Genomic DNA, 21,220 nt, shown 5'->3' on the forward strand with positions numbered 1-21,220 from the left:
AGATATTTATTATTTTAAAGTTATTATGAGTAGTAGCCTGTGTTCCCTCCTAGAAGGCAAAATGCACACACCTTAAAGCTAGGAGGGCCTGATGGGGCCTGTTCCAGCCAGACATTGCTGGTAATTTACCTTCCTTTCAAAGGCTGTAAAACTGCTCCTCAGTTATGAAATAAAGCAATGAAGGACTTCGGACTTAGCCAGTCCTGACAGAAGCATTTCAAACAAAACCACTAATTAGACCTGATGTTTTTATTGTTTTTATTGTTTTCTGTTGACACTGCCCCAGAAACAGGAGGCCTCTGGCAGCCAGCCCTGGCACACCTGCCTCATCTCTTCTTGACATCACGTTTCAAAGAAGCTTCCTTGTCAAATAGGAGAAGGACCCACCTGCGCTACTTCCTGTGATTGACAGGAAATTCTGAAACCCAAAGAAGCAAATCATGGCTCTTGGGTCTTGGGGTGGCACAAGTCACTAGAAAATCTCACTTCAGTGCTGATCCTAGAATTAGTTCAGCCTCCCTGAGGACAGATCCACCCCAGTACCTCCCACCCCTTCAATTTCTCCATCCCCCAGGGGGCGGCTGTCTACTTCTTTTAGGGCTTTGGACTAATGCCCCCAGTTCCCATCTTCTGAGGTTTTGTGCTAATCTTGTTTGTCTCCTATGTGTACAAAGCAATCACCAGGCAACATCCAGCTTCTAGATGTGGGTGCCCAGGGTTCTTGTGGTGCTGTGTTGTCCTTTGCCTAATTAATTTTAGAAAGTCTTTCCACCAGCCAGACCATCATCTGCCAAAAATCCTATGGAGTCAGTTCTAGGCAGAAGCTGAGCAGGCATCTGGGCATGGCAACAACTTCTAGCCTCTTCCTCTCACCACCTGGCCTCTCGCTCCCAGGAAGGTATTTCCTGAGCCAGGGTTCCTGTGCAGGTCAGTCTTTACAGTATGCAAATTTCTTGTGACCCAGCCCATTCCCCCCCCCCCCCGCCCCCAGGCAGGAAGTCCCTTTTGAAATTTCTGAGCACACACAATAGAGGCTGGGAGAGGACCAGCTCTGAGGCTCCCACTCAAGCATGTCAAGGGGTGTTTGTGGCTGAGTGGCTGTGTGTGGAGAGCAAAGGGCAATGCTGGGCTGGGGCAGGAGAGGGTGCAGAGGAGAGGGTGCAGGGGGAGGGAGGAGCTGCAGCCTCAGACACAGAATTGGACTGAGAAAAGAGGATGCAGCAGAGGAGGAGGCCGAGTGTGGTGGCTCGGCTGGCACTGGAATGCTCAATGTGAGGAGGTAGAAGGTGCCTGAGACCAGGGTCACTAGAGTTCTAGAAAAGCCTGGGCCTCTTCCATGTTTGGAGTCTCTCTGGATTAAGAAAGAAGAAGGAGAGAGAGAAATAGCCAAATAGGGCAGCAAACATTATGATGTCATTTAAATGTTTACTTTCACCAATTAATAGTTTTAAACACACATGCACACATGCCACACACACACTGACTACGTGAATGGACTCATTTGGAAATAATGTCAAGGGTTCTTTGTCCTGTGAGGCCTGAGCCAAGTGGCCATCCTGGTTTTCGGGGCAGCCCAGCCCTGCTGGAGAGACCCTCCAGTGGGCACAGTGGCAGCTGGATGGTATTCCGGGCTGTTGAACAAAAAGTCCAGAAAGTCCATGTGGATTGGGTCCATTTGGTCCTGCTGGGGATGGTGAGGGACTGAACAGCCCAGGTGCGGGGTGTCTGTGCTTGCCTACCTGTCCATGTTTAGCCAAGTGTCCATTTCAATAGGGAGGAAGGTGACAGGCCCCCAGGACGATGGCCTCTCTTCTCAGTCACCCCAGGTTAGTCCCCAGCAAATGCAGTGGGGCCTTGATGGGGAAAGTCCTTTCAGGGTTTGTATCAGTTTGTTTGCATTGTTGTAACAGAATATCCAGGCTGGGTGATTCATAAAGAAAAGAGGCTTGATCAACTCATGGTTCTGCAGGCTGAACAAGCATGGCACCAACATCAGTTTGGCTTCTGGTGAGGCCTCAGGAAGCTTCCAGTCATGGCGGAAGGGAAGAGGAGCTGTGTCTCACATGGCAAGAGAGACGCAGGGGAGGTGCCAGCCTCCTTTTTAAACAACAGATCTCGCATGAACTCATTAAACTCATTACGTGGGGAAGGCACCATGCCATTCATAAAGGATCCACCACATGACACAAACACCTCCCACAAGGCCCCACCTCCAACACTGGGAATCACATTTCAACATAAAATTGGAGGGGATAAACATCTAAACTGTATCAGGGTCTCTTTGATTCCATAAGAGCCAGGGGACAAAGCAGGCCCCACGGAATAGGGGGCTGTGCAGTCAGGCCCAGGCTGGCCTGCTTTGGGGATGGGATGGGCCTCTATGGGCCCAAACTCACGCTGCCCTTGTTAGCAGATGCCAGATGGCCTAGGACCATCCTTTCTCTCTGCCATGGAGTGAGTGCGTGACGGATGGGTGGCTCCTATTAGAACTGATGCTCACATGGGTGAGGGAGGGGAACAGCTATGTCCCTAAATATCCTGTTCCCTTTGCTTTCCTTCCCCTCCTTGACTGAACTTTAGGGAGGCTCTTCTGAGCCCTCTTTTTGGCTCCCCAGCCCTGCTCCTTGGCCTGCTAAGCACCAGAAAGTCCAGCAAGAACCACCCCCTGACCCCCTACCCTGCCACCATCGCTACCTAACCAAATTCCCCTTAGTATTCGTCCCTTCGCTGACTCCCTCACCCTGCCCACTGGCTGTGAATCACCAGCTGTTCCCCTAGTGGTCGGAATTGAGTTCAGTCTCCCTCCCCTATTACAATGGTCTTGGCCCTATTGCAATAACCTGGAAACAAGGCTTCCTGCTTGATTAACTTCACCTGGTGTGATTTTGCTCCTGCTTACATGTGCAAGCACACACAAGCTCTTAACACAGACACTTAGCAAACCCGCTGGTTCTGTCCCATTGTCTCATTATCTCTCCTGCTCCCAGCAACATTGCTTGAAAAGGATATTCAGGTCCAGGGAGAAGGAAGCCATCTGTGCCACTTGGCCATGGAGCTTCTGTCCAGGAACACTGACCACTCTTGCTGGGGCCTGGAGTGACGGCAGGGCCACACTCTGCTCTGTCATGTGCCAGCCCTGGGTCCCGGAGATCCTGGCAAGAAGAGCTAGGGCTGCCTTGGGCTAGGAAGGAGGAAGCAGGGGCAGGCGGGGCGGAAGTGGAAAGAGATCCAGGAATGTCTCCCCTCTCGGGGCCTTTCTCACTCCAGCCCTTGCGAAGGGCTGTTCTAACCTTGTTCCCTCAGCAGCAGTCTCTGTCATCAGAGGCGTTTCTCGGCATCACTATTTTGGAGCTGCAGCTGGTTGCTTCTCAGAATAAACAGAGCTGTGATATTGTGTTGAAAGAAGAATGGAATAACATCTCTTCCTTATGCCCTCCCTCTTCCCCATGTTTTCCAACCTCCGCTTCCCTCTTCTTAAAGGCCTTGCCCTAAGACCTCGACCTCTACACCCCCTGCCCTACAGCTTACCTTCTACCATCTTAGAATCACAGGATCCCTTCACTGGCACATAGGGGGACCTGAGATGACCAGGCCCTGTGCTGGGTTTGGGGGCTCCAGGGGCTTCTATCTGCAAAGAACCCAATGCCAAGTGACACAGGAGTTCATGTATTAAGAACTTAAGGCTGAGTGTGGTGACTCATGCCTGTAATTCCAGCACTTTCGGAGGCCGAGGCAGGTGGATCACCTGAGGTCAGGAGTTCGAGACCAGCCTGGCCAACATGGCAAAACCCCATCTCTACTAAAAATACAAAAATTAGCCAGGTGTGGTGGTGGATGCCTGTTGTCCCAGCTACTGGGGAGGCTGAGGCAGGAGAATTGCTTGAATCCAGGAGACAGAGGCTGTGGTGAGCCAAGATCATGCCACTGTACTTCAGCCTGGGTGACAGAATGAGACTCCATCTCAAAAACAAAAGAACTGAAGTCAAGGCTGAGTGTGGTAGCTCATGCCTGAAATCCCAGCACTTTGAGAGACCAAGGATCACCTGAGGGCAGGAGTTTGAGACCAGCCTGGCCAACATGGTAAAACCCCCTCTCTACTAAAAATATAGAAAAACTAGCCAAAAATGGTGGCATGTGCCTGTAATCCCAACTACTTGGGAGGCTGAGGCAGGAGAATAGCTTGAGCTTGGGAGGGGGAGGTTGCAGTGAGCCGAGATCATGCCACTGCACTTCAGCCTGGGTGACAGAGTGAGACTCCATCTCAAAAAAGAAAGAAAGAACTTAAGTCAGAGATTATTAGAGCTGGTCCAGCATTCTGCTTCAGTGAGGCAACAGAGGTCTCCATTGAGGATGTGTTGGGCTGAGGGTCTCAGAGCTCCTGGGAGTTTAGGTAGGTGCCATAACATTCTATGCAGTTTTCCTTGTACCTGGCTAGTATCATTATCAGAACAGCTGTGTTGTATTGAAATCAGTGAAAGGGAGCTCGATGCTGCAAGAGAGAGAAATCAGACCATTGTTTGTCTTGGACAAAGCAGATGTGCACTACCCAGTGGATTTATGGACTGAGATGGCTTTTAGGAAGAACAAGGCAATCAGGGATGCTTTCCAGATACCAGTAGGTGGGAAGGTTTAATCACTAAGGAGCAAATGAAGAGACTTGTGTATATGGCCACATTCAAGGCCAAGTGATTAGCTTACTCTTTTGTAAACCAATAAGTCTGACAGTGTGTGAAGGCCCGTGCATATCACTCACCTTCTCTGTGGTCTATCCAGAGCCCTTCCATTACGACCTTCATCCTTTCCCTCTCTTGTCCCTTACCTATGGTTGGTATGATTTCCCTTTTGTGAAATGTGCCTAACTCCACTCACCACCCATCCTCTATCTGCCGATCTGCTGTGTGGCTTCACCCACATGAGGCTCAAGAGCAATGCAGAATGCAAGGACAGGGAGTTCCTGGAAACTGGATATGTTGCCTCACGACCTTCCTCTACCCAGGCCCAAGTGTGGTCAGCTTCATCTTGCTCTGTGGTCTCACGTCTCAGCCTGTGCATCAGACCTTTTTCCCGTGTTACCTGAAAGCAACTCTATGAAAAGAGGATGATCTGAGACTTCAGTGGGTTTCCTCTCTTGATTTTCTCCTATTTTTAAAGAGAAAACTGTGGTGAGACTCTCGAGTTAGTCTTTTTAGTTTATTTTTTTTTATTTTTTTTGTTGTTGTTGTTGTTGTTTGTTTTTTTTTTTGAGGCAGAGTTGCCCAGGCTGGAGGGCAGTAGTGCAGTCTTGGCTTACTGCAGCCTCTGCCTCCCGGGTTCAAATGATCCTTCCACCTCAGCCTCCCAAGCAGATGGGGCTACAGGTGCTCACCACCACACCCAGCTATTTTTTATATTTTTAGTAGAGACCCGGTTTTGCTATGTTGGCCACGCTGTTCTCAAAGTCCTGGCCTCAAGTGATCCACCTGCCTCAGCCTCCCAAATGCTGGGATTACAAGCGTGAGCCAGCACACCTGGCCCCAAGTTAGTCTTTATAAGCCCTGATGGAGTGTCCAGGAGTAAAACTGTCAGCCTGGGGGTAGCTCGGACTTGCTGAGCATTGAGGGAGCTACACAGAGGGCATTCTTGCCAGCTGAGAGAGTTGTAGTTGTGAATGCAAAGGTCAGGGGCTGGAGGCGGACCTGGTTCTTCCATGCACACTGGGAGTGGGCATAGGGTGAAGAATGTGAGTTTTGAACTCAAGGGACTTGGAGGTATGTCTCAGCTCTACCATTTCTTAGCTCTGTTACCTTGGGCTGGTTATTTATTGTCCTGAGATTCCATTTTCTCATCTGTAATATGGGAATATAAACAGAATCTCTTTTTATTTTATATATATATTTTTTTTGAGACAGAGTCTCACTCTGACATCCAGGCTGGAGTGCAGTGGCACAATCTTGGCTCACTGCAACCTCCGCCTCCCGAGTTCAAGCAATTCTCCTGCCTCAGCATCCCAAGTAGCTGGGATTACAGGCATGCACCACCATGCCTGGCTAATTTTTGTATTTTTAGTAGAGATGGGATTTCACCGTGTTGGCCGTGCTGGTCTCGAACTCCTGACCTCAGGTGATCTGCCCACCTTGGCCCTTCAAAGTGCTGAGATTACGGGCATGAGCCACCGTGCCCGGCCAACAGAATCTTTTTTAAAGAAGAGTTCATTTCTTGATTTCAGGAATAATCTACTGAGCACCTCGTCTGTGCCAGGCACCGATCTAGGCAGAGGCGCGTGTCCTGGGAAGGACCAATATGATGCTTGAGCTAGGGATACTCATATGTTCTGCAAGGGGAACAGGGTATTATGTGGATTGCATAAGAAAGCACATATGCATTGCTTGACCCCATGCCTGATACATACAGAGCACTCGATAAATAGTAGTTGCTATTGTTATTATATTCTACACAAGAAATATGATATAAATGTGGTCAGTGAGCCAGAAGAGGAACTTTCGTTTGATAAAATTTTCAGTTTCTTCCTCAAAGGTGTAACTGTCTTTTGATTAAAGTGAGTGTATTAGTCCAAGTTCCCCTGAGAAACAGAACAAACAAGATGTAGAGATGTCTATAAAGAGATTTATTATAAGGAATCGGCACACAGGAGTATGGAGACTGGCTAGTCCCAAGATCTGCAGTCGGCAGGCTCAAGACCCAGTAAGAGTTAATGTTTCAGTTTGATTCTGAAGGCAAGAAAAAGCTGGTATCCCATTTGGAGGGCCCTCAGGCAGGAGGAATTCCCTCTTACTCAGCAGGGGGGTCAGCCTTTTGTTCTATTTAGGCCTTCAACTGATTGAATGAAGCCCATTCTTGTTAGGGAGGTTGATCCACTTTACTCAGTCTACCAACTCAAAAGCTAATCTCATGCAAAAGCACCCTCACAAACTCACCCAGAATAATGTTCGACCAAATATCTGGGTACTCCATAGCCCAGTCAAGTTGACACAGAAAATTAACCACCACAGGGAGCAATGGCCAGAGGACATCATAGCTGAGACAGCCTAGAGGAGAGCTGAGGACACCTGGGCTGTGCTGGCAACCACCCTGTTCTGGAGGGGAGGGTAACCCTAGCTGAGGTTGGGACAGAGGATGCAAACTAGTGGTCCTGGAACTTGATCCAATCCAAAGATGTGTTTTTGTTAGCTTATACAGTTTTGTAAATCTGCATTAGCATTTAAAGATTAGAGAGTTCATATACAAAGTCTAAATTTCCAGCTTCTCTTGAAAGACTAGAAGTGGCCCCATAGAGATCAAGCATCCATTCTCACAAGGCAAGCATCAGCTGAACCAAAGCCACAGTTGCCCCCTTAGCCCAGATACCCACTGTCCTATTGGCTTAGGGTCCACCAGCCATGCCTGATGGGCTTCACTCATGCACGTTACCACTGCTGCTGCTTTAGGAGAAAAGACACCCAGACCCAAACATTAGGGCCCTGCCCCTGCCACAGTGGGGAGCCCATGGCAGCAGCATGCTGTGTTCTCTCTGTGGGAGCACAGCAGGGAGGCAACATGAGCCTGTGTTCAAAGCACACATCAGACATCTTACTCCCTAGTCGCCGCACAGACTTCTCCAACAAGCTGCTGTCTAAAGTGTTCTCTGTGACCAGAGTCTTCGCATAGTTCTTTGCCTGGGGAGGGGACTTGGGCAGTTGTGGGAAAACTCTGTCCCCTCCAACTAGAAAGTAGCTAAACAACTGGAGAGAATTGGCCTTGGGCAAGCAGCTGGGAGAGGACCCGTTGCTCCTCCCTGCCTCTATATTGTGTAAGTTTATCCCAACATTTCAAACGTAGAGCTGGGTGTGGTGGCACACACCTATAGCTCTAGCTGCTTGGGAGGCTGAGGCAGGAGAATCACTTGAGGCCAGAAGTTGGAGGTTACAATGAGCTATGATCACACTACTGCACTCTAGCCTGGGTGACACAGCGAGACTCTGTCTCTAAAATAATTTTTTTTTTTAATTGGAGATTTTGCATTAAAACTCTCATGAAAAACCAGCAGTGATCATATGGAGGTCAGGCATCTTTTCAGGGCAGGGTGTCTTCTCCTTCTGGTTTAAAGCAGGAGAGGCCCTGAGAGAAGAGCCTTGGTATGGGATCTTCGAGAGCCACAGAATAGTGAAAAATATGCCTCTTGAACAAGAGGTGTTTAGGTGGGAGAAGAAAAGCCTCTAGGGAACCCAGAGCTGCTGCTTATAAAAAGCTGAGGAGACATCACAAGGAGGAGGTATTGAACCAACCCTGCATGACCGCAGAGGGCAGAAGTCCAAGCAGGGACCAACAGCAGTGAGAAAGCAGGCTTGCGGCAAGTATAATGCAGGCTTTTCCACCAAAGAGAGCTCCTTGGAAGTGGGAACGCCCATACATAGGGGGTAAATCGCCAGGCTGAGGGGCAGCAGGGGCTGCACATTGGGGCTTCTAAGCCTTTTGCATGCGCAGTGCACGTAGACAATAGAAGTGTTTGCAGGGCACACAAAAAGTAGACTGGCAGGGATTGGAAACCCTAAAGCGGACTGCATTTAAGCCTAAAGGTTCCAACCACGGACCTAACAGGTCCAACCATGGCTGGCCTGTTTTGAGTATACTTGGGATTTGTTTTAATCCAGTATGGTAAGACATGCAGATGCAGAGATGACTGTCATGAAGGAAGAAGTTCACATTCACAGACCCCTCACAACAGGAGTCCCAGCACACCATAGAGGGCCCCGTGGGGCAGTACGGGTAGGTCAGGAGGCAGAGAGAGTGAGAAAAAATGTAAGCAGGAGCATTTATTGTGATTTCCATGGGAAGGAACATGAAACAGCATAGCAGGTTTAGGATTGGCTCATCTGAATAATTTCAGCAGGCTCTGGGCTCTCGCATAGACACTGTCCGCAGTTACCTGGTACCTACCCTGGGGTGATTAGGACAGATGGATAGTGGCCTCCAGTGTGAGTGTGACAAGAGTGTGACAACTCTGGATGGGTTGGTTTACATATATATGAAAGGCAGCTGTCAGAAACTGGCTGGCCCTGGGAGCAGCAGTCCCTCCAGGGTCAGTGGGGCCCCATGTCAAAGCATCAAATGTAGAAACCAGAAAGCGTGGTTATTACAAAGCCTGGCCCACATGCCCTTGAGGGCTGAGGGGATGAGTTTGCCCAGGTGCGCCAGATGTGAAGCACTGCACTACGTGATGTCTGCGATTCCTTTCAGCCCTGAGACACTGTAAATCTAATAGCATAGTGAGCTGGAAATGACTTGAGAGTCCAGCCTTATCTCCTCTTTGAACAGAGGGGACCTGAGTCCAAAGAGCTGAATCAACTTGATTAGTCTCATGATGGATTATAAAATGGGGACTGGAACTCAAGGTTTTCCCACCATCCTGTGAGGCTGGAAGGGGCTGATGGGTGTGGCACGACATCTTCATCCATGTGATCTCACACTCACGAGGGGGACATGGGCTCAGGAGTGCCCAGGCTGCAGCATAGGGCATTTCTGGGGCAGAAGGAAGATGTGGGCAGTAGCACAGTCCCTGCCAGACCAGTGAGGCCCTCCCGAGTCCCCTTACCCCGTCCTGGACATGTAGGGAACTCAGAGCCTAAGGTCTTAGAGCCAGGTTGTAGCCTGGGATGAGGAGACTACAATCTGGTCTCAGCTTTGCCCTGAACCAAGTGTCTGACGTGGGCAGTTGAGTTTTCCTCTCTGGTGTCACCCTTCCCAATGGTCATCCAGTCATTTCCAAAGCATGCCATCATCATTTCTGTTCAAATAAAGATCCCTTTGCCCCACCCCCTAGTTCTGACCTGTAGGTCCAGGGCAGAACACAGGTGTTTCTAATGATTTCCCTTGAGGAGCATCCAGGTCCTAGAATCCACTGGACCCTTCCAGTGTTAAATCCTACAATGCTCTGATTGACTGCCTCCCAGTCATAAGCTACTAGGTAGTGAAGGGCTGGGAACCAGACCCCACATTTCCTGCCTCCAGGGGCCGTGTTCTTTCCCTGTCCCATGTGCCTCTCCCCAGCGGGCACCTCCCTCCTCCCCAGTTATGCACGGGTGCACCCAGCTATATAGAAGCGTGTCGTGTCCACTCATGTCTGGTTTAGTATTCTGCCTGTATGACCTGTTTGTTCTCAGAAGGGTCGTGGGCTGCACTGGTGAGCAGGGTACCCTGTGTTCTGGAGCCTTCATTCCCCTCACCAGGCTCACGGCCATGCAATTAGGCACTTGACACATGATGCCAATGTTGACAGCCAAGAATAGAACCCAAGAGTGGGAGGTTAGTCTGCTCAGCAGTGCTGTGGGACGAAGAGGTTTGTGGTTGCCACCTCAGCTCGAGGCTGAGCAGAGACCAGAGCTCAGAATGTACGAAGCATCAGACAGGAGCCCCAGGTGTGGGCTGCAAAGCCGTGGGAGAGAGTCCAGGGTGAGTTACCTTCAAAGCCCATTCAGGTCTAAAGTCCTCAGAACCCAAGACCTAGACCCAGATAGCAGGGAGCTGCAGAGTGGGTTCAGGCCAGGCCAATCTGGGCAAAAGCAATAGGCTTGGCTGCCCCCACCCCAACTAGTGCCATTGGCCCTTCTCGGAGGGAGCAGTCTTTGGAGACTTCTGGTGATCATTACTGGTGTCAGCAGATCTTGTCCAAATTGATTCCTGTGGGCTTCTCGAGGTTGGGACTAAAATGTGTCTGAGCAGCAGGTGGACCTGGACCGGAATGATCTTGAACCATGCAAACCCTCATGTTTCTTTTTGTCAGAGGCATGTGAACCAGAGCAACTCCATCTTAAAGGAGCTAGGTAAAATGAGGCTGAGACTTATTGTGTTGCATTCCCAGACGGTTAAGGCATTCTAAGTCACAGGGTGAGATAGGAAGTCAGCACACGATACAGGTCATAAATACCTTGCTGATAAAACAGGTTGCAGTAAAAAGTCAGCCAAAACCCACCAAAACCAAGATGGCGACGAGAATGTCCTCTGGTCATCCTCACTGCTACACTCCCACTAGTGCCATGACAGTTTACAAATGCCATGGAAATGTCAGGAAATTACCCTGGTCTAAAATTTCTGGTCTAAAAAGGGGAGGCATGAATAATCCACCCTTTGTTTAGCAAGTATTCAAGAAATAACTATAAAAATGGGCAAACAGCAGCCTTCAGGACTGCTCTGTCTATGGAGTAGCCATTCTCATATTCCTTTACTTTCTTAATAAAGTTGCTTTCACTTTATGGATTCGCCCTGAATTCTTTCTTGCGTGAGATCCAAGAAACCTCTCTTGGGGTCTGAATCGGGACCGCTTTCCTATAACATTTTCACTTCTGTGTTTAGAACCAGAGACTTGCTGTTGTAAAGTGGGAGGGAGAAGGGTGCAACTTGTGTCTCACAGCTCCAGAGGCAGAGCTGACCCCTGCGGGTAAAAAGTGTAGAAAAACTCCTTTAACATATCCTCAGAAAGACCTCTCTGGTACTGAAAACCATCCAGAAATGGAATAGATAGGTTGTTTTTACCAAAAGGGGCCCCTGTCACTGAAATATGCAGATGCTTGAAGGAACCAGAGGAACTCAGGTGATCTGTGATTACAGCCAACACTCAGAGTTGGGGATGTGTAGTGTACCACGTACATTACAGATATTATTTTCATTAATGTTCACAACAGTTCTGGGAAAGATAGTGCTAACATGCCCAACTTTTATGGGTGAGTACACTGAGGTTCAGGGAGGTAATGGGATTTGTCCCAGATGATTTGACTGGGCCAGGACAGAGCTCCAAAAATGTGCTTGTTTCATGCCAGTGTGATAAGAACTTTGCGCACCTGGCATCCTTCTTTGGCTGCCATGGGGAGGTCTTAGTTCTGGGCCTGATTCTGTCTCCAGCTGAGTGTGGTCTTAACCCTTTCTGAGCCAGTGTCTCCTTCCTGTAAAGGGGCCAGAACCACCTCTGGAGGAAGGAGAGAAGACAGAGAGCTAGTGCTCTGTGAGCTCCCTGTCACATGCACTGCCTGTGTCACAGGAGGGTATTTTTACTGAAGGGTACCATTACATTAAAATGGAGACTCCATTTCTAAACAGGTGGGCACATTAGCTCTAGCTGGAAAGAGCCTCTCCCAATAACACAGTTCACAGGTAAAGATCAGGAGGTGTTGGGTGCAAGTAGAGAAGGTTCTGGAAAATGTAAACCTTCTCCTCTAGAAAATTTAATACTATTCCTGGCGTCACCTGCGTAGTCAGTCCTCGAGGGATTACTTGAAAGCTAGCACCCCCCAGGGCATTTACTTTGGGGAAGGGAACATCCCTACCTTCAGTTCCCTCACTTGTAAAACCAAGGGAAGTAAAAACAAATTATCTGACATACCCTTTAGCTCTGGTTCCTACCATTGGTGAGTTTACAATCTTAGTTGTTTCTTTTCTCTTTTATCAATATCTCCTCCTATCTTTTTCTTTCTTTTCTGCTTTTCTCTCCCTCACCTTTTTTTCCCTCCACTGTCTCATATCTCCCTCAACAACCAAGGTCTCTCCTTGTAGCTAATGAGTTTAGCTCCCAGACTTACAGACCAAGACAACGATCCTGGAAGCATCAAGTCTAGTCCAGGGGCTTCAGCCCAGACTTTAAGGAATCCAGGGCTATGGTGAGGGATTCAAGGGGGTTCTGCAATTATAGAAGTATTTTCAGCCAAACAATGAAGAAATAAACCACTTCAGGAGCTGAACGATCACTTTAAACAGTATGAAATATTCATATGTGCAACACTTTGTTGGAAGAACATCCCTCTCACCTAATCCCCTCACTTTTTAGATGAGAAAAGCTGAGTTCAGATATATAAGGTGATGGATCCAAGTTACCCGAGTGTCGCTCTGGGGTTTAAGTTGCATGTGATTCAAAAGAGTGTAAAATCTTACAGCTTATCCGTGTGTGTGTGTGTGTGTGTACACAAGGCAATCAGAACATTCTGTCAATAGAAGCAGAAAAGTAGAAGTTGGTTCCTTCTGGGGCTCCTGAAAACTGGGGTGTAGACATAACCCGCACACTCCCCTCCTACCGGCTTCATCTTGCTCCCTTTCCCCTAGTGGAGCTGGGGAGAGCAGCACACAATTCCCCCACTCACTGGCTGTCTTCTCCCTGCTGCTTCTCATCTGCGGTGAGGCTGTGGAGAAGTGGGTTGCTGTTCTTTTTTCTGACTTCCTGTGTGCTTCAGAAACCTCAATGAACAAAGAGCTAAAGGAAGAAAGGGCCCCGGAACCGTTATGCCAAACATAGACTCACATCCGACATGAGGGAGCTGGATGCCTGATTTTTATAGAGATGAAACCCAGGATTCAGGATTCCGACTGCCCTGTTCCCAACGTGGCTGTATGGGGAATGTCAGTGCTTGGGAGCTGGAAGTAGGTCGCAGGCTTCTCATTCTTTTCAGGCTTAGGTCTAATGTATTTAAAGAGGTAGTCGAAGTGAGTCTTTAGAGTATGTATCATTGAAATCAAACCAACGTTAAAAGGAAACACTTAATTTCCTGTCTACAACCACCGTTTTTTGTTTGGTTTTGCAGACAGGGTCTCATTCTGTCGCCCAGGCTGGAGTGCAATGGCACGGTCATAGCTCACTGAGCTTTGAACTCCTGGGCCACCTCACCTACCTGGGTAGCTGGGACTACAGGCACATGCCACCATGCCAGGGTCTTTTTAAAGATTTTTTGTAGAGATAGGAGTCTTGCCTGTGGCCCAGGCTGGTCTCAAACTTCTGGGCTCAGGTGATCCCCCCACCTCGGCCTCCCAAAGTGCTGGGATTACAGGCGTGAGCCACCACACCCGGCCTACCACAACTGTTTTAATTTCTCTGTTTTCCCTCAGTGTACAACTCAGCTGTAACCATAGGAGCATATTTCCATAGATAATTTGCATATAATCTTTGAAGTTTTCATAACCCCTTAATTGAATATGCCTAAGTAGTCTCCTTGTTACTTACCTTTTAGCACACACAAGTTAATTTACGAGTGAGTCTCTGCATCCAGGTGAGAACAGCATTGCAGGGAAAAACTGTGCCTTTTTTTTTTTTTTTTTTTTTGAGATGGAGTCTAAAAACACTGGACTGCAATGGCACGATCTTGGCTCACTGCAATCTCCGCCTCCTGGGCTCAAGCAATTCTCCCCCTTCAGCCTCTCGAGCTGGGATTACAGGCACATGTCACCACGCCCGGCTAATTTTTTTGTATTTTAGTAGAGACAGGGTTTCACCACATTGTCCAGGGTGGTTTCAAACTCCTGAGCTCAGGCAATCCACCTGCCTCGGCCTCCCAAAGTGCTGGTATTACAGGTGTGAGCCACTGCGCCTGGCCCTGTGCTTTTTTGATGTTGTTTTTGTTTTTTGCTTTTGTTTCGACGGCACATTGCTGAGCTTTCTGTCTATAAGCTCCTGTTCTCAGGGCCTTGCTACTCATATTATGATCCACAGGAGACTCTCAGGGTCAGGTCTTTCTCTGCCCAGCCCTGGCTTCCTGGTGCTGTGTTCATGTCTGATTTTGGATCCCTGAGACCTTTTTCTCCTACCGTTCTTCTAAAAGGGTAACAGTCATTTTGTGACCTTGCTCAGGAAATTTTCAGCTGGGTTTTCCCTTTGTATTTTATTTGATGCTTTTAACCAGGCAAGAAAACTCCTGCTACCATGTGAGTTGTGCTGGGGAGACTTGCCAGAGAAGAGCTGCCCACAGGGGGATTTCTCGCTACTGCATTCAGGGTTTCCCTACTTTGGAGGCCTCGTGGCTGGGGTTTTAAAGGCCAAAGTTCCCCTGAATTTTCTGAACTCTGAATGATTGAAACCACCTATTTTATTTTTTTCTCTTTTTACCCAAGCGCCCATTTCCCAATAAAGGGCTTGGGTAATGACAAGAAACTAAAACTGAAACCACAACTCTGCTCTAAAATAAGAGAGTCTGAGACACCCAGGAAGGGCCTGCCTTTATGACTTGTCACTCCCTGAGATCCATCGCGGCACCAAATGTTTGCTGAGCTCCGTCCTGGGAGGGAGGCCTGCAGCCTGGGAACTGGGAGACCTGGGTCCCAGTGGAGAGACCTCACCATGTCATGAGTCTCTCTTGATTCAGTTCTCACAGTGAGTTGAGGGCCAAGCCAGCCATTCTTCAGCCTCACCACGTGGGTACCAGGATCACTTGAGATGTTAGGAGGGTGGGGAAAGAGGGAGGTGTTGGTCAAAGGGGACAAAGTTTTATTTATGTAGAATGAATAAGTCCCAGAGATCTAATGTACAGCATGGTGACTGTACCTAAGCATGCTGAATTACATACCTCAGATTGGCTAAGAGAGTCGATTTTTTAAATTTTAGTAATTTTTAAAATTGATGCATAATAACTGTACGTATTTATGGGGTACAGAGTGATATTTGAATACATGTATACTCTGTGTAATAATCAAATCAGAGTAATTACTATATTCATCATGGAAAACATTTTATTTCTTTGTGTTGGGGACATCCAAAATTCTCTGTTCTATTTAAAAATATACAATAAATTATTGACTCTAGTCACCCTACAGGGCTACAGAACATTAGCACTTATTCCTCCTGTCTAGCTTTAATTTGGTATCCATTAACCAACCTCTCTCCATCTACCTTCCACCCGCCCTTCCCAGCCTCTAATAACCACAATTCTCTCTACTTCTCTGAGCTCAACTTTTTTAGCTCCCACCTATGGGTGAGAAAATATAGTATTTCTCTTTCTGTGCTTGTCTTATTTCACTTAACATAACGTCCTCCAGGTTCATCCATGCTGTTTTGAATGACAAGATTTCGTTCTTTGTCATGGCTAAATAGCACTCCGTCTGTTGATGGGCACTTCAGTTGATTTCCTATTTTGGCTATTGTGAGTAGTGCTGCAATCAATGTGGACGTACAGATATCTCTTCAACACATTGATTTTAATTTCCTTTGGAAAAATCCCTAGTAGTGGGATTGCTAGATCATATGGTAGTTCTATTTGTAGCTTTTTGAGGAATCTCCATACAGTTCTTCGTAACAGTTATACTAATTTACATTCCCACCAACAGTGTTTAGGAGTTCTCTTTTCTCAACATCCTCACCAGCATTTGTTATTTTTTGTCTTTTTGATAATAGCCATTCTAACTGGGTGAGATGCTATCTCATTGTAGTTTTGATTCATATTTCTCTTATGATTAGTGATATTGAACATATTTTCATTTATCTGTTGGTCATTTCTATGTCTTTGTTTTTCTGAGATGGAGTCTCGCTCTGTTGCCCAGGCTGGAGTGCAGTGGTGCGATCTCGGCTCACTGAAACCTTTGCCTTCCGGGTTCCAACGATTCTCGTGCCTCAGCCATTGGAGTAGCTGGGATTACGGGTGTGCCACCATGCCCAGCTAATTTTTGAATTTGTAGTAGAGAGGGGCTTTCCCCATGTTGGCCAGGCTGGTCTCGAACTCCTGACCTCAAGTGATCATCCACCTTGGCCTTCCAAAGTGCTGGGATTACAGGTGTGAACCACCACGCCTGGTTATATGTCTTCTTTTGAGAAATGTCCTTTCAGATACTTTGCTCATTTTTAAAAAAATTATTATTTTTTTTTACCATTGAATTGTTTGTGTTCCTCATGTATCCTAGATATCAGTCCCTTGTTGGATGAACAGTGTGCCCATATTTTCTCCCATTCTACAGGTTGCTTTGTCCACTCTGTCAATTGTTTCCTTTGCTGTGCAGAAGCTTTTAGCTTGATAAAATCCGATTTGTCATTGGGAGGTCAAGACAGGAGAATTGCTTGAGACCAGGAGTTCGAGATAAGCCTGGGCAACATAGTGAGATGCTGTCTCTGTTTTTTTTTTTTTTTTTTTTTTTTTTAATCCCATTTGCCTATTTTTGCTTTTGTTACCTGTGGTTTTGAAGTTTTACCTGCAAAATCTTTGCCCAGAACAATGTCCTGAAGGATTTACCCTGCTTTCTTCTAGTAGTTTTATAGTTTTGAATCTCACATTTTAGTCCTTATTCTGAGTTGATTTCGTGTATAGTGAGAGATAGGGATCTAGTTTCATTCTTCTGCATATGGTTATTCAGATTTTTCAGCACCATTTATTGAAAACGCTGTCTTTTTCCCAATGTATGTTCTTGGCATCTTTGTTGAAAATCAGTTAGCTATAAATATGTGGATTTATTTCTGGGTTCTTTATTCTGTTTCATTTGTCTATGTGTCTGTTTTTATATCAGTACCATGCTATTTTGGTTACTTTAGCTTTGTAGTATTTTTGAAGTCAGGTAGTGTGATGTCTCCAGCTTTGCTCTTTTTGCTCAGAATTGCTTTGGCTCTTTGGGGTCTTTTGTGATTCTACATGAACTTTAAGATTGTGTTTTCTATTATATTTCTGTGAAGAATGTCATTGGTCTTTTGATGAGGGTTGCATGGAATTTGTAGAGCACTTTGGGTAGTATGGTTATTTTAACAATATTAATTCTTCCAATCCATGAACATGGAACATTTTTCCATTTTATGTGTGTGTCCTCGTCTAATTCTTCCCCCCTACCCCCCACCCAAGATGGAGTCTTGTTCTGTCACCCAGGCTGGAATGCTGTGGTGCGGTCTTAGCTCACTGCAACTTCCACCTCCTGGGTTCAAGCAATTCTCCTGCCTCAGCCTCCCGAGTAGTAGGGATTACAGGCGCATGCCACCATGCCTGGATAATTTTTGTATTTTTAGTAGAGATGGGGTGTCACCATGTTGGCCAGGCTGGTCTCAAAATGGCTGGTCTCTAGCTCCTGACCTCGTGATCTGCCCAACTCGACCTCCCAAAGTGCTGGGATTACAGGCGTGAGCCTCCACGCCCAGCCTCTTCTATTTTTTTCATCAGTGTTTTATAGTTTTCATCATAAAGGTCTTTCTTGGTTAAAAACTATCCTGTCTTATTAAATTTATTCCTATTTTATTATGATTTTTGTAGCTATTATAAATGAGAATGTTTAGTTTTGTTTTAGATAAAGTCTTAACACTATTGCCCAGGCTGGAGTACATTGGCACCATCATAGCTCACTGCAGCCTTGACCTCCTGGGCTCAACTGATCCTCCCACCTCAACCTCCTGAGTAGCTGGGGCCACAGGTGCGCATCACCACACCTGGCTAATTTTTTTTTTTTTTTTGAAATGGAGTTTCACTCTTGTTGCCCAGGCTGGAGTGCAATGGTATAATCTTGGCTCACCGCAACCTTCACCTCCCAGGTTCAAGTGATTCTCCTCCCTCTGCCTCCCAAGTAGCTGGGATTACAGGCATGAGCCACCATGCCCAGCTAGTTTTTTGTATTTTTAGTAGAGACGGGATTTCTCATGTTGGTCAGGCTGATCTTCAACTCCGGACCTCAGGTGATCTGCCTGCCTCGGCCTCCCGAAGTGCTGGGATTACAGGTGTGAGCCACCGCACCTGGCCGAATACCTGGCTAATTTTTAAAAGTTTTGTAGAAACAGGGTCTCCCTATTTGTCCAGGCCGGTCTCAAACTCCTGGACTCAAGCAATCCTCCTGCCTCAGCCTCCCAAAATGTTGGGATGACAGGCATGAGCCACTGTGCCAAGCCACGATTACTTTTTCTATTTCTTTCTTAGCTAGTTGGTTATAGGTATACAGAAACACTACTGGTTTTTATATGTTGATTTTATACCCTACCACTTTACCAAATTTGTTTATTAGCTCTAACAATTTTTGGTGGCGTATTTAGGTGTTTATATAAAATCATGTCATCTGCAAAGAGGAACAATTTGACTTCCTCTTTTCCAACTTGAATGCCTTTCATTTCTTTCTCTTGCCTAATTGCACTGATCAGTACTTCCTAGAGAATAGATCTTAAGTGTTTTCAGTACACACACAAGAAAAGGTAACTGTGGAGATGAATATGCTAATTAGCTTGACTGTAATAATCAACTTGCTATACAACTCAAATATATACAATTTCAGTTAAAAATATTTTTATAAAGAATCACCTGAGATGTTATTGAGAAATACAGATGGCTAGGCCCCAACCCCCAAGGTCTCCATGCACTAGGTCAGGTTAAGTCTTAGAGATATTTACACTATATATTCCAGCAATGCCGACGTGCAGGTAGACAGGGTGAAGAACCCAGGGACCAAGTGCTGTCTGAGGTTGTTGCTCATCTAACAGCAACGTTTTACCATTAGAATCCAGAGCCTCAGAGGACCTTACTGTGGGGGTGTCTATGGAATGAGGCCTCCTTCTTGGGTAGGTCTGTACTGTGAATTATAACCAGAATCTTCATCACTGCAGGATGCAGTGAGAAAGAGCCCACACCTGCAGCCCCTTCTGACTCCACTCAAATCACAGTTCTGCTCTCTACTTGCTGTGTGGCCTTCGGGAAGTTACTTTGCTCAGCCTCAGAGACTTCATCCATGAGATGGGGGATAACAGTACCTACCTTTTGGGTTTTTCTTAGAATGGACTGGGCTCATTGTGCATGGAAAGTGCTAGCCCAGGGTTGGGCTAGGGAAGCACTCTGTTACCTCTGCTGTTTCTCAGAAATGAGCCCTTTGGCGGTCATGGAGAGCTGGAGGAAGAGGACGTGTGCTTAAGGTCTCAGGGCTGAAGAGGAAATCAAGATCGTGGGGTGGCAAAGAACCTCAAGGCACTGCCAGAAACTCTGGGCTCTTGGAGAATTGTTCAGAGTTGGAGATAACTTTCTGTAATCCTAGGCATCTCTTCTCTTGTCACATTTCATTGAGATATCTGTCTATCCTATTTAATCCAAGCCTAATTTTGGATAGGATCCAGAAATCTAGGTGAATTTCAGGGACCTATTTGCTTCCTTATCTAGCTTTGTGGGGAGAAGATCAGCCCCTCTGTGTGGGCCACGTGGAGTACAGAAAATAAAACTGTATCACGACCGGGCACAGTGGCTCACGCCTGTAATCCCAGCACTTTGAGAGGCTGAGGTGGGCTGATCACCTGAGGCCAGGAGTTCAAGATCAGCCTGGTCAACATGGTGAAACCCCCTCTCTACTAAAAATACAAAAATTAGCTGCGTATGGGGGCGGGCGCCTGTAATCCCAGCTACTCAGGAGGCTGAGGCATGAGAATCACTTGAACCCGGGAGGAGAGGTTGCAGTGAGCCAAGATCATGTCACTGCACTCCAGCCTGGGCGACAAAGTGAGATTCCATCGCACACACACACACAAAAAAACTGTGTCTGAGGAGGAGCTAGAGATTGATGCATAGGAGAGAAGTCCAGTTTTTATCCTTGTGCAACAGACTTTACACATTTCTAAAATATATTTAACCAAAATAACAATATTATAACCGATGTAACTTAAGATCTCTAACTGCATGCAGTTCTAAATGTGGACTGTGTTTTTATGTAGTTCTAATCAGTATGTAAATTTCATTCTCTGTCGCTTAACATTTTTATATAAATCTTTTCATGCACTACTCATATTTTTATCATAGTTTATCATTATTGCTAGCGCTCAAACTTCCCCCTGAGCATTTTGTTTTGATTCTCATTATTTCACTACTATAAATAGTACAGCTAGGAACATCTTTGTGCAAATGCTTCACACCCCTCGCCTTGGATAGATGCGGTATGTTTCCCAACGTTGGGTAGCAAGATCAACACATGTGAGTTATTTTGTATTTAACTTCCTTGCTTCAGAAAGCCAATTCTGAGTAATTGGCAATTGTACTAGTTCATTTCAAGTCAATGAACATAAGTTTTTCTTTTTTTTCCCTAGGTAACTTGGCTTGTTTAGTAGGTTTATCGTGGTTCCTTAAAGTTGTTTTTATTAGCATTTTCAACTGCTGAGGGCTTTTCCATCTATTTTTAATTTTCTCAAGTCTTTTTCACACACAGGTGGCATCCTGTTTGCTTGAAGGGGCATTAAAATTGCTGTTTTATCCAATTCACATTAAAATGAAAGTTGAATACATCTACAGGTGGGGGCTTGGTCATGTTTAATGGTTTTGAGATCTGTTTACATAAAGCGAATGTTTGGTGTATACTAGGTTTGCAGAGAGTGGCAGACTAGGGGGTTGGCAGGTGGAGAAGATTGTTCAAGAGGATGGTTTTGTTGTTTTTAAGGTTGTGAGAGACAGGGGTGCTACAGCTGTACAGTTAGACTTGGGTTTATACTTTCTAGTTAAAAAAAAGTACCTGAGTTTTGTTTTTTTTTAATCACCAACTTTTTTTTTCTGTTTATTACATGCATCATAAAATATACCTT

At 46.4% G+C, this 21,220-nt stretch overlaps 1 protein-coding gene across 4 annotated transcripts in view; it reads left to right on the plus strand.

Moving 5' to 3' along the window:
* The window catches only part of PTK2B (protein tyrosine kinase 2 beta), a 133,932-nt gene that overhangs the window by 40,347 nt on the left and 72,365 nt on the right, over positions 1-21,220 (plus strand). Inside the window, exon 1 of one of the 4 annotated variants that reach the window (XM_007961989.3) lies at positions 14,963-15,138. The exons of 2 other annotated variants lie outside the window; for them this stretch is intronic. The gene's annotated coding sequence lies outside the window, so the exon portion shown is untranslated. Of the gene's footprint in view, positions 1-14,962; positions 15,139-21,220 lie in introns of those variants that run through there. One more of the 4 variants, XM_007961990.3, reaches the window with a different exon arrangement.

Source organism: Chlorocebus sabaeus, chromosome 8 (assembly GCF_047675955.1).
Source record: "Chlorocebus sabaeus isolate Y175 chromosome 8, mChlSab1.0.hap1, whole genome shotgun sequence".
Classification (NCBI taxonomy): domain Eukaryota; kingdom Metazoa; phylum Chordata; class Mammalia; order Primates; family Cercopithecidae; genus Chlorocebus; species Chlorocebus sabaeus.